The 10,363-nt window shown below is 37.7% G+C and overlaps 1 long non-coding RNA gene across 1 annotated transcript in view; it reads left to right on the forward strand.

Annotated features, from left to right (window-relative positions):
• Positions 1–574: 574 nt before the first annotated feature.
• The window catches only part of LOC127003516 (uncharacterized), a 66,497-nt gene continuing 56,708 nt past the window's right edge, over positions 575–10,363 (forward strand). Inside the window, exon 1 of the long non-coding RNA XR_007757111.1 lies at positions 575–591. This is a non-coding gene — a long non-coding RNA (uncharacterized LOC127003516). The remainder of the gene's footprint in view (positions 592–10,363) is intronic.

The raw sequence follows: 10,363 nt of genomic DNA on the forward strand, positions 1-10,363 counted from the left end.
GGGGAAAAAAGTGATATTCGATAGCCTAGTCCGGACAAACAATTTAATATTTACCCAGTTAATAGAATTTTCACCTACTTTTCACGCTATTAATTAAGAAAAGACGTAATTTTGACACGATTCGAAGTTACAAGGAGGAAGGAAGAGCGCGAGTAAAAAATGAAAAAGTGATAAAATTATAAGAAAGCTAACTCGGATCAAAACCTTAATTTCAAAACGATAACTAAAACTTTTAAACACACAACATATATTTCCTTCATATTAAGAGCATTTAGCCTTTTAATATTCACGCCAGACTGGAAACTAATGATGATATAGACCCAGTTCGCGCCACATTACTAGACTGTCGTACTCAGACCATTAGGCTCAGAGTTAAATACATGGTTATAACTCTGTGATTAGGCTACTGTACACTGTAGTAGCAACACAAATAACGATAGCCAACTTAAATAATAGCTCAAAACATTAATTATAGATATATTTGCAATAGTTACACGTCAGATATCCGGAAAAATATAATGGGCTGAAACTGAGTACGATAATCTGGTAAGAGGAAGAGAAGGAAGGAAGGAGGAGGAAGAGAACGGTGTTGTGAGTGATCTTTATTTTTCTCCATTTACACGGGTTCTAGATAAGTTTTAAGGGTTGAACATAGACCAGGTAAAAGATAAGGGACTGGAGAAGCTTTATGGAGGTTTAGATGCATGTGTGATAAGGAATAATGGTAGAAATAAGGTTCAAATGTGTTTTATTCTTTCTCGACCTGCCAGAATCTAGCTCTTTAGGGGTAACTGAAGTATTTATTATATTTTATCTTATTTTATTTATTTATTTATTAGTTGGTTTGTTTATGTATGTGAGTTTGTTGTATGAATGACGAACCTCTCTTTGAAATCTGTATACCAGTTGTTCTGTGTGTGTGTGTGTGTGTGTGTGTGTGTGTGTGTGTGTGTGTGTGTGTGTGTGTGTGTGTGTGATGAACCTTGAAATGTGTGTGTGTGTGTGTGTGTGCGTGTGTGTGTGTGTGTGTGTGTGTGTGTTTTATAGCCACATTCAGACACGTGCCAAATGCAATCTTAATCACACACACACACACACACACACACACACACACACACACACATTAAGGCGTATATATAATTAAGAGATTTTCCCCAGGCAATCGAAGTAATGCAAACACGTTGATAATTACTCGTGTTTATGTTAATCTGAGAGCCTAGCGTTGTCTAATGGTTATAAATGCGGCCTCGTTATCATATTTCCCGCGGGCATTAAGGAACCGTTACGCCCGTTTGCCGTTAGCTTGATGTGATGTAACGGTGAGGCGAGTGCGTTAGTTTGTTCGTTCGGCTAATTGTACTTTTGGTTTATGTTTTTTTTCCTTTATTTTATTTCTCTTTTCTCGTGTTGTCAGTTGCATACTTTAATTACGTGTAAGTTGTTGTTGTTGTTTACTTATTTTGGCTTTATTTTCAGCGTGGGTAGAATACAGACGAATAAGCAGGAACAGCCTCCAGTGAGTTCAGAAAATAAAGTTATGAAAAGAGGAAACCGTCACAGGAAAGGAAAGCGTTGGAAGAAAAAATGGTGAGTAGCAATGTTGTTATTTTGATATTTTGTTACTTCGTCAGGTTCATCATCATCATCATCATTACCGCCACCACCACCACCAACAACAACAACTACAACACTTACCACTATTATAGGTGTATGTAAGATATGGAGAACACACACACACACACACACACACACAGATCAGTACATCCTTAAACTACACATAAATCTACTAATACCTTCCTAGAGCCCCATTTATAGACACTCACCTGTCTTACATGTACTTAACGTTATTACTTAAAACATTACTTACAAAATCACTGAAGACGAGATTGTATTGAAGATTCCTCGAGCAATAATATTAGATACAGGTAGAAATTCAATCAACTCATGTCAATATATACAGGTGACAAAGCGTTATACATGCAGACATTTCTAGTACATTTATTTACTTATTATGCTGGCAAAAGGCAGCTAATTCACGTTAAGTGGTGTAGGAAGTGACATGCTCTTCCTGTCATGCATTGAAGTGAGTCGACATGTGGACCTGACAGTGACAGGAATTCTTGGGGAGTGGAAAGAGAAGTGAGCATGCAGGAAAAAAATAATCAGAGTAATAATCATAGAAGTAAGAAGAATGAATAAGGGAGGAAATGAAAGGAGAAGGAGGAAGAGGAGAAAAAATAAGCAAGAAAAATGCCAAAGGAAGGATGAAGTGAAAGAAAGAACTGGGAAGAGGATGAGGAGAAGGAGGAGGAGGGACAAGAAAAAGATAAATAAGAAAAGGAAAGGAAAGAAAAGAGAAGAAAAGAGGATAAAAAAGAACAAAACGAAAAAAAAGGATGAAACAAAAGAAGAAAGAAGAAAAAGAAAACGAAATTAAAACCTCGAAAAGACTAAAATAAAAGAAATCGTTAGAAAAAAGACAAAAAACAAGAAAACAACCAACACAGCCAGCAACAACACTACCAAAAACAACAAAGCGCCTACTCACCCCCAATGAACTTCGGCGGTTTTACGTAAAAGGGCGCCACCCCCAGGAAGTAGGGGGGGCGCCTCCTCCAGCGGGAAGCCGTCTCCCTCATCCCCTGTCAGGAGCCCTCCAGACGCCACCACCACCACGCGCGCCCCTGTTTCGATAGCATGGCCCAGGGACGCCTCCCCCTGGTTAGGCCTCCATTTAAAGTCCCCCCTTAACGCTGAAACGAAGAGGATAGGGTGTTAATAGTAGGATTATAATGGCGGAAGCGTTTTGTTTTGGTTACCCTTAAATTTGTGGGATTGTAAGGGTTGGTGTGTTTTGTTAGAGTCAACCTTAAAGTGTAGCGTTTTCTATTATGTCTGAGTGTAGAAAACGTGTATTTTGAGGCATTGACTATGGTAAAGGTGCGTTTTCTTCAGATGCCCGTTTTCTTTTAGGTGCATGGTGGCCTGGCAGGGTTGTCTATTTCTAAGCTACTCGTAACTATATATCTGCGTCAAAAAGGTTAGTAATAGTATTCGTAGAGGTTCATAGAGTTCTGTTTCTCCTATTATCACCTTTATTGATTTATCTTCTCCATTCTTTCTTTAAAATATCATGTAACTTTGCCCTTCCCATTCCACTTCACTTTTTTTTTGTCTGGGTCTTGCTCACACCATATATATTTTGTTCTAACCCGCCATCTCTTGATTAACACTGCGTACTTGAGGCACATAAAGTTAATAGTACTCTTGGTCTGGGTAGATGGATAGAAAGATAAAGAGAAAGAAAGATAGATAGATAGATTAAAACAGAACCAAAGGGAAGATTAAATTGTAGAAGGGTAAGGAGGAGGTAGAACAAGAAAAGGATAAATACGAACGAAAACAAAGAAAGTATGGGAACAAAAAGAGGAAAAGGAGGCGGAGGAAAAAGAATGAGGAGAAATAAGAATAGGATCAAAGAAAGAATGAAATCTAAAAGGAATGAAGAAAAAATATTTGTATAATTTATCAAGAATATAATATGGTACGGGCAAGTGTACTTTTAACGTTTTTTTTTCTTTTATCGTCTTGGTGATGATAGTAAATGTTAATGATGATAATAAAGTAATAGAGGCAGCATAGAAAGAGGAGGAGGAAGAGGAGGAAAAGATAATTAAAGGGAAGGAGAAACAGGAAGATAGTAATATGTTTCCAATCACCAATATTAAGAAACAGGTTTTCGCGGTAAGTGTGGAGGAGGAGGAGGAGGAGGAGGAGGTCAAGGGAATAGATCGAAAACGAGGTCATGAGGGCAGATCAAAGCGGTGACAGGAGGACAAGAAGAGGAGGAGGAGGAGGAGGAGGAGGACGTGGGTGTTGATGATAGTTAAGTGGGTGTTTGATGGCCTTGAAGGAGGACAAAGAAGATGAAGAAGAAGGAAAATAATAATAATAATAATAATAATAATAATAATAATAATAATAATAAGAAGAAGAAGAAGAAGAAGAAGAAGAAGAAGAAGAAGAAGAGGAAGAAGAAGAAGAAGAAGAAGAATGGGAAGAAAGAGAAGACAATAATGAACAATAAGAACAAGAACATGAACGAAATAAGAAGAAAAAGAAGAAATAGAGAGAGGAGTAGAAAAGGAAAGAAGGAAGGAAACAAAGAAGTGACAATCCAAAACAATGAAATGAGAAGAGAAAGAAAAAGAAAATGAAGAAATAAGGAAACAGGGGAAACTGAAACATGACATGGGTATAATGGAGTCACACCAGGGAGAGGAAGAGGAGGAGGAGAAGAAGGGAGGGGAAACAGGGGAAGAAGAAATAGGTAAATAGGGGAAGGGGAGGAAGGAAATGGACCTGGCAGGGAGTATAGGCGGAAGAAAAAGAGGAAGATGATGGTGAAATTAAAGGAAGGAGGAGAAAAGAAGAGGAGGTACTAGAAGATGAAAGGAAGGGTAGAAGAAGAAAGGAAGGAGAAAAGAAGAAGAAGGAAGGGAGGAGAAAGGCATGGGAGGAAAGGAGGAAGAGAAGCCAAGGACATAATAGGGTAGTGAGAATAGAAGAGGAAGAGGGAGTAAGAGAGAGAAAGGGAGGAAGAGGAAGACAGGGATAAGAAAAAAGAAGAAGAAAAGAATGTGAGGAAAGGAAGGGAGGTGATAGGAGATTGTCAAGGCTAGGAAGTTATCAATGGAGGAGAGAGAGAGCAAGGGAGGAGGAGGAGGGGGGGGGGGGCTAACTTTCGGCCCTTCAAAGTCATTAATTATAAGACGATGACAAGAAAAGTACGTGAGAGAGAGAGAGAGAGAGAGAGCGAGAGAGAGAGAGAGCATTATAACCTTACTTGTCAATCTTTCTTTCCTTCCCCTTCTTCTATCATTTTCGCTCTATTCTTTTTTTTCTTTCTTTCTTTCTTTCTTTATTTATTTATTTGTTCTTAATCTCTCTTTCTTTCTTCCTTTTCTTTCTTTCTCTCCCTTCCTTCCTTCCTTTCATGTCCTTTTACTCTTTTTCTTCTTCCTCTTTATTTTATTGTTTATTATTTTTTCTATATATTTACCTCCTCCTCCTCCTCCTCCTCCTCCTCCTCCTTCTTCCCTTGATTCCCTTCTCCCCTTCCCTCATTTCCATTTTTCATCTCCTCCCTTCTCCTTTTTTTCTCCTTCTCCTCTTTTCTTTTAATCTTCTCCCTCTTCCCTTTTTTTCTCTCCCATTTTTCTCTTTCCTCCCCTTCCCTTCTTTCTTCTTTCCTCCTCTTCCCCTTCCATCTGTCCTTGTCTTTGTCACGTCACGATGTTAATATTCTCTCTCTCTCTCTCTCTCTCTCTCTCTCTCTCTCTCTCTCTCTCTCTCTCTCTCTCTCTCTCTCTCTCTCTCTCTCTCTCTCTCTCTCTCTCTCTCTCTCTCTCATTTGGAAACAGTGTACCCTGATCTACCTTCGTGTCTCCCTCTCTTCCTCCTCCTCTTCCTCCTCCTCCTCCTCTCCTCCTCCTCCTCTTCGTTACCTGCAATCACGACCTCACGACTCGTAGGTAAAGATATTTTGGACAGGTAAATTTGCCTACCTTTATATCGCTTTTCTGTCCCTCCTCTTCCTCCTCCTCTTCCTCCTCTTCCCTTTCCTACCCCTCACTTTACCTCCCTTTACCTTCCTTACCTTCACATAACTTACCTTCCTACCTACTTGCTTAGCTCTTCTCTCCCTCCTCTTCCCCTCCTCTTACTCCCTTCCCCTTTCCTCCCTTCTCTTCCTCCATTTCTCTTCTCTCCCTCATTCTCCTTTACCTTCCCTTACCTTACATTACTTAACCTTCCTATCTCTCTATCTATCTCTTCTACCCTAATCCTCTTCCCCTCCTCCTCCCTTCCTTTCCCTACCTTCCCTTCCCTCCCTATTTCCCTTCCTTACCTGTCTTACCCTATCATTACCTGCCTACATACATACATACATACATACATATATACATACATACATACCTGTCTAATTTTCCTTTCTTTCTCTTTTTTTTCCTTTCTCTGGTATTTTTTTTTTCATTTTATTTCTTTGATTTTCATCCGCTTGTATTTCCTTTTCCCTTTTTTTAATTTTCGTTCTTTTTCTCCTATATTTTCTTCTTCTTTTTTCCTCCTCTTCCTCCTTTTCTTTCCCTTCCTTTCTCCTCCTTTCCTTTCATTCTCTTCCTTTTTATTTCATTTTTCATTGATTTCTTTAATATTTCTCTTTTTTCCTTTATCCTCAAACTTATTTTTTCTTCTTTTTCTCCTCCTTTTCTCATTTTCCTTCCTTCTTTCCTTTGTTCTTTCCATTCTTCCTTCCTTCCTTCCTTCCTTTCTTTCTTCCCTCCTTTCTTCTTTCCATTCTTCCTTCCTTCCCTCCTTCCTTCCTTTCTTCCTTCTTTCCTTCCTTTCTTCCTTCCTTCCTTCCTTCCTTCCTTCCTTCCTTCTTTCCATTAATTTACGCAGTACCTGATTTTTACCTGTACTTCCGGGTTTACCTGTTTTTTTCTCTCCCTCTTCTCCCTCTCTCCCTTCTCCCTTTCTCTTCCTTTCTCTCACCCTTTCATTATTCCTCCAGTATACCGACTATCATCCTCTCCACACCCCATCTCCCTTTTATCTTTCTCTCCCCCTCTTTATCTCCCTTTTTCCACCCTTAATCTCCCTTCCCTTCCTCTCCCTCTCTCTCTCTCTCCCTCCCTTTCTCTCTCCTGTAATCTTTCTTGCTACTCCCAATATCCTTTTCTTTTCCTCCCTTTTTTTCTCTCTCCCTTTATCATTTTTTTCTCCCTTCTCTTTTCCCCCTCCTCCCTCTCCCTCCCTTTCTCTCTCCTGTAATCTTTTTTGCTACTCCCAAATTCCCTTTCTTTCCTCCCTTTTTTTGTCTCTCTCCCTCCCTTTATTTTTGTCTCTCCCTCCCTCCCTTTCTCCCTCTTTTATTATCTCCCTTTTTTTCTCTCTTCCTTGACCTGTCTCTCTCCCTTTCACTGTTGCTTTGTACCCATCAACCTTTTCCTTACTCCATTTTATTCCTTTTTTTCTTTCCCTCCCTTTTCTTTCTTTTCTTCCTTCTCTGTTTCCTTTATCTTCATCTTTCTTTATCTTTCTTATTTCTTTATTTTTCCTCTTTTCCTTTTTTTTCCTTTTATCTTTCTCCTTCTTCTTCTTCCCTTTCTTCATTCTCTTCCTTCTCCTCCTTCTTTATCTTTATCTATTCGTTATTCCTTTTTCTTTTCCTCTCCTTTCTTTCTCTTCTTCTTCTTCCTTATCCTCCTTTCCCCCTCTTCCTTCTTCTTCATCATTCTTTTCTCTCTCTCTTTCCTCTTTTTCTTCTCTCTTTCCTTCTTCTTCTTTATCTTTCTCTCTTGTTCTTTGATTCTTAACTTCCATTTCTTATCTCTGTCTTTTTCTGCTTGTTTGTTTGTCTGTCTGATAATATTTGTTGTTGTTGTTGTTGTTGTTGTTGTTGTTGTTTTGGCAGGTTAATTCTCTTTACTTAACTGTCTACTAAGATTCTAAGGCTCCTCCTCCTCATCTTCTCCTCCTCCTCCTCCTCCTCCTCCTCCTCCTCCTCCTTACCCTCATTTCCTCCTCTTTTAAACACACGTGCCATTCTGGAGACAAACGCGTGTGACCTCTTCTCTGCCTCCTCCTCCTCCTCCTCCTCTCCTTTCCCCTCTTTGACCCAGACGGTAGACAAAAACACATCTTCCTCCTCCTCCTCCTCCCCCACCCAAATCATCTCCCATTCCGGTCCCGAACGCGTATTTACAGAGCCATAAAAATCTTGTATATTTCACGTTCCATTCGAGATTCGTGTTTCCTCCTCGTCGTCTGTGATATTATTTATATATTTTTTTTTATTTGTATTTGTCTGTCTATTTATTTATTTTCTTATTTTTTATATTCATTTTGTGTGTATTTTTTTTTTCTTAGTATATATTTTTTTTCTCCCCATTATCTTTATTTTCATATAATTTTTCACCTTACTTTTTTTATTATTTCTCAGTTTATTTTCATCTTTATTTTCATCTCATTTTTTTATCTTACATTTGTCTGTATTTTTGTTTTTGTTTTCTTGATATCTTTTCCTCCCCATTAGTGACATTTTCAAACCAATTTCTTATGTCTTAAAACTCATGGTATTATTTTTTTTTTACCTGACTTCATTATTTTTCTCTATGTTTGTTTTTCCTCCCATTAGGGATATTTCCACACCCATTATCTATCCATTAAAACGTAACGTATATATAATCATTTCCATTCATTTATTTACCCAACTATTTTTCTCTATAACTGCTTACGTTTCCTCTAATACTTTCATTTCAAACCTATTCTTGATGCACTAAAGGTAAGGTATAATCATCCATATTTGTTTATCTGATCATTTTTCCTTCAGAACTCTTTGCATTTTCCTCTAATAATTGGGTCCGTATTTTATCCCCTTTATCCTTTTCAGTGATATTTCCGAACATATTCTGTCTCTTTCTCTCTTTTTTTTCTGTCTTCCAAAGTTGATGGGTGATTTTTTTCTTTATATTCCTTCCTTGTTTCTTTCTTTCTCCTTTTCCTTCCTTTCCTTTCCTTTCTTCTTTGCTTCCTTCTTTTCTTTATCTTTTTTTCCCATTAGTTATATTTTCAAAACCTATTCTTTATCCATTAAAACGTAAGGTATAATCATTTACATTCATTTATTTGCCCGGCTAATTTTCTTTATAGTTGTTTGCATTTTCCTTTAATATTTCGATCCATGTTTTATTTCCTCCCACTATTGACCTCATAAAACCTGTCACTTGGATATTTAAACCCGCTTCCTACATTCCACACACTCGTTAAATATGTCTTTTTCTCTTTTTTTCTGTCTTCCAAAGTTGATGGGTGATTTATCTTCCTTATTTTCCTTCCTTGTTTCTTTCTTTCTTCCTTCTTTTCCTTCCTTTCCTTTCCTTTCTTCTTTGCTTCCTCCATTTCACACACACGTTAAATATGTCTTTTTTTCTCTTTTTTTCTGTCTTCCAAAGTTGATGGGTGATTTTTTTCTTTATATTCCTTCCTTGTTTCTTTCTTTCTTCCTTCTTTTCCTTCCTTTCCTTTCTTTCTTCTTTGCTTCCTACGTTGCACACACTCGTTAAATATGTCTTTTTTTCTCTTTTTTTCTGTCTTCCAAAGTTGATGGGTGATTTTTTTCTTTATATTCCTTCCTTGTTTCTTTCTTTCTTCCTTCTTTTCCTTCCTTTCCTTTCCTCTCTTCTTTGCTTCCTCCATTTCACACACTCGTTAAATATGTCTTTTTTTCTCTTTTTCTGGCTCCCAAAGTTGATGGGTGATTTTTTTCTTTATATTCCTTTCTTGTTTCTTTCTTTCTTCCTTCTTTTCCTTCCTTTCCTTTCCTTTCTTCTTTGCTTCCTACGTTGCACACACACGTTAAATATATCTTTTTTTCTCTTTTTCTGTCTTCCAAAGTTGATGGGTGATTTTTTTCTTTATATTCCTTTCTTGTTTCTTTCTTTCTTCCTTCTTTTCCTTCCTTTCCTTTCCTTTCTTCTTTGCTTCCTACGTTGCACACACTCGTTAAATATGTCTTTTTTTCTCTCTTTTTCTGTCTCCCAAAGTTGATGGGTGATATATCTTCCTTATTTTCCTTCCTTGTTTCTTTCTTTCCTCCTCCTTTTCCTTCCTTTCCTTTCTGTTCTTCTTTGCTTCCTTCTTTTCTATATATGTTTGTTTTTCCTCCCATTAGTGATATTTTCAAACCTATTCTTGATGCATTAAAACGTAAGATATGATCATTCATATTTATTTACCCAACTATTTTTCTTTATAATTGTTTGCATTTTCCTCTAATACGTGGGTCCGTGTTTTATCCCCTCCAACCAGTGACCTCTTAAAATCCGTCACTTGTATATACGTATTTATTTATTTATTTATTTTACGTCCTGACCCATAGCGCCGGCAGACGTTCTTTAGGTGGTTGACCCGAGTACCCCATCATGGCGCAGGCAAGTGTTTATAGAGGCGCCGTTTCCTACATTGAACACACATTCGTTAAACTACAATACATTTATAAGGGACATGGTTATCGTTTTAACTCAGACACCTCAGAAAAAATAGTTAGAGATTTTTGGTATGAATGTGTATTCTGCTATATATTAAAACCTTATTTCTAAAACTATACATGCGTTAAACTACACATAAGATACAGGAAGTGGATAGATAGATAGATAGATAGATAGATAGATAGATAGATAGATAGATAGATAGGAACTAGGAAGGGAAAGGAAAGGATGAAAAGAATAAGAAAGAGAAAATGAGAGGAATAAATGGAGGAAGAGAGAGAGAGAGAGAGAGAGAGAGAAGGGGGGAG

The sequence above is a fragment of the Eriocheir sinensis genome, chromosome 25 (genome assembly GCF_024679095.1).
Source record: "Eriocheir sinensis breed Jianghai 21 chromosome 25, ASM2467909v1, whole genome shotgun sequence".
Taxonomy (NCBI): Eukaryota; Metazoa; Arthropoda; class Malacostraca; order Decapoda; family Varunidae; genus Eriocheir; species Eriocheir sinensis.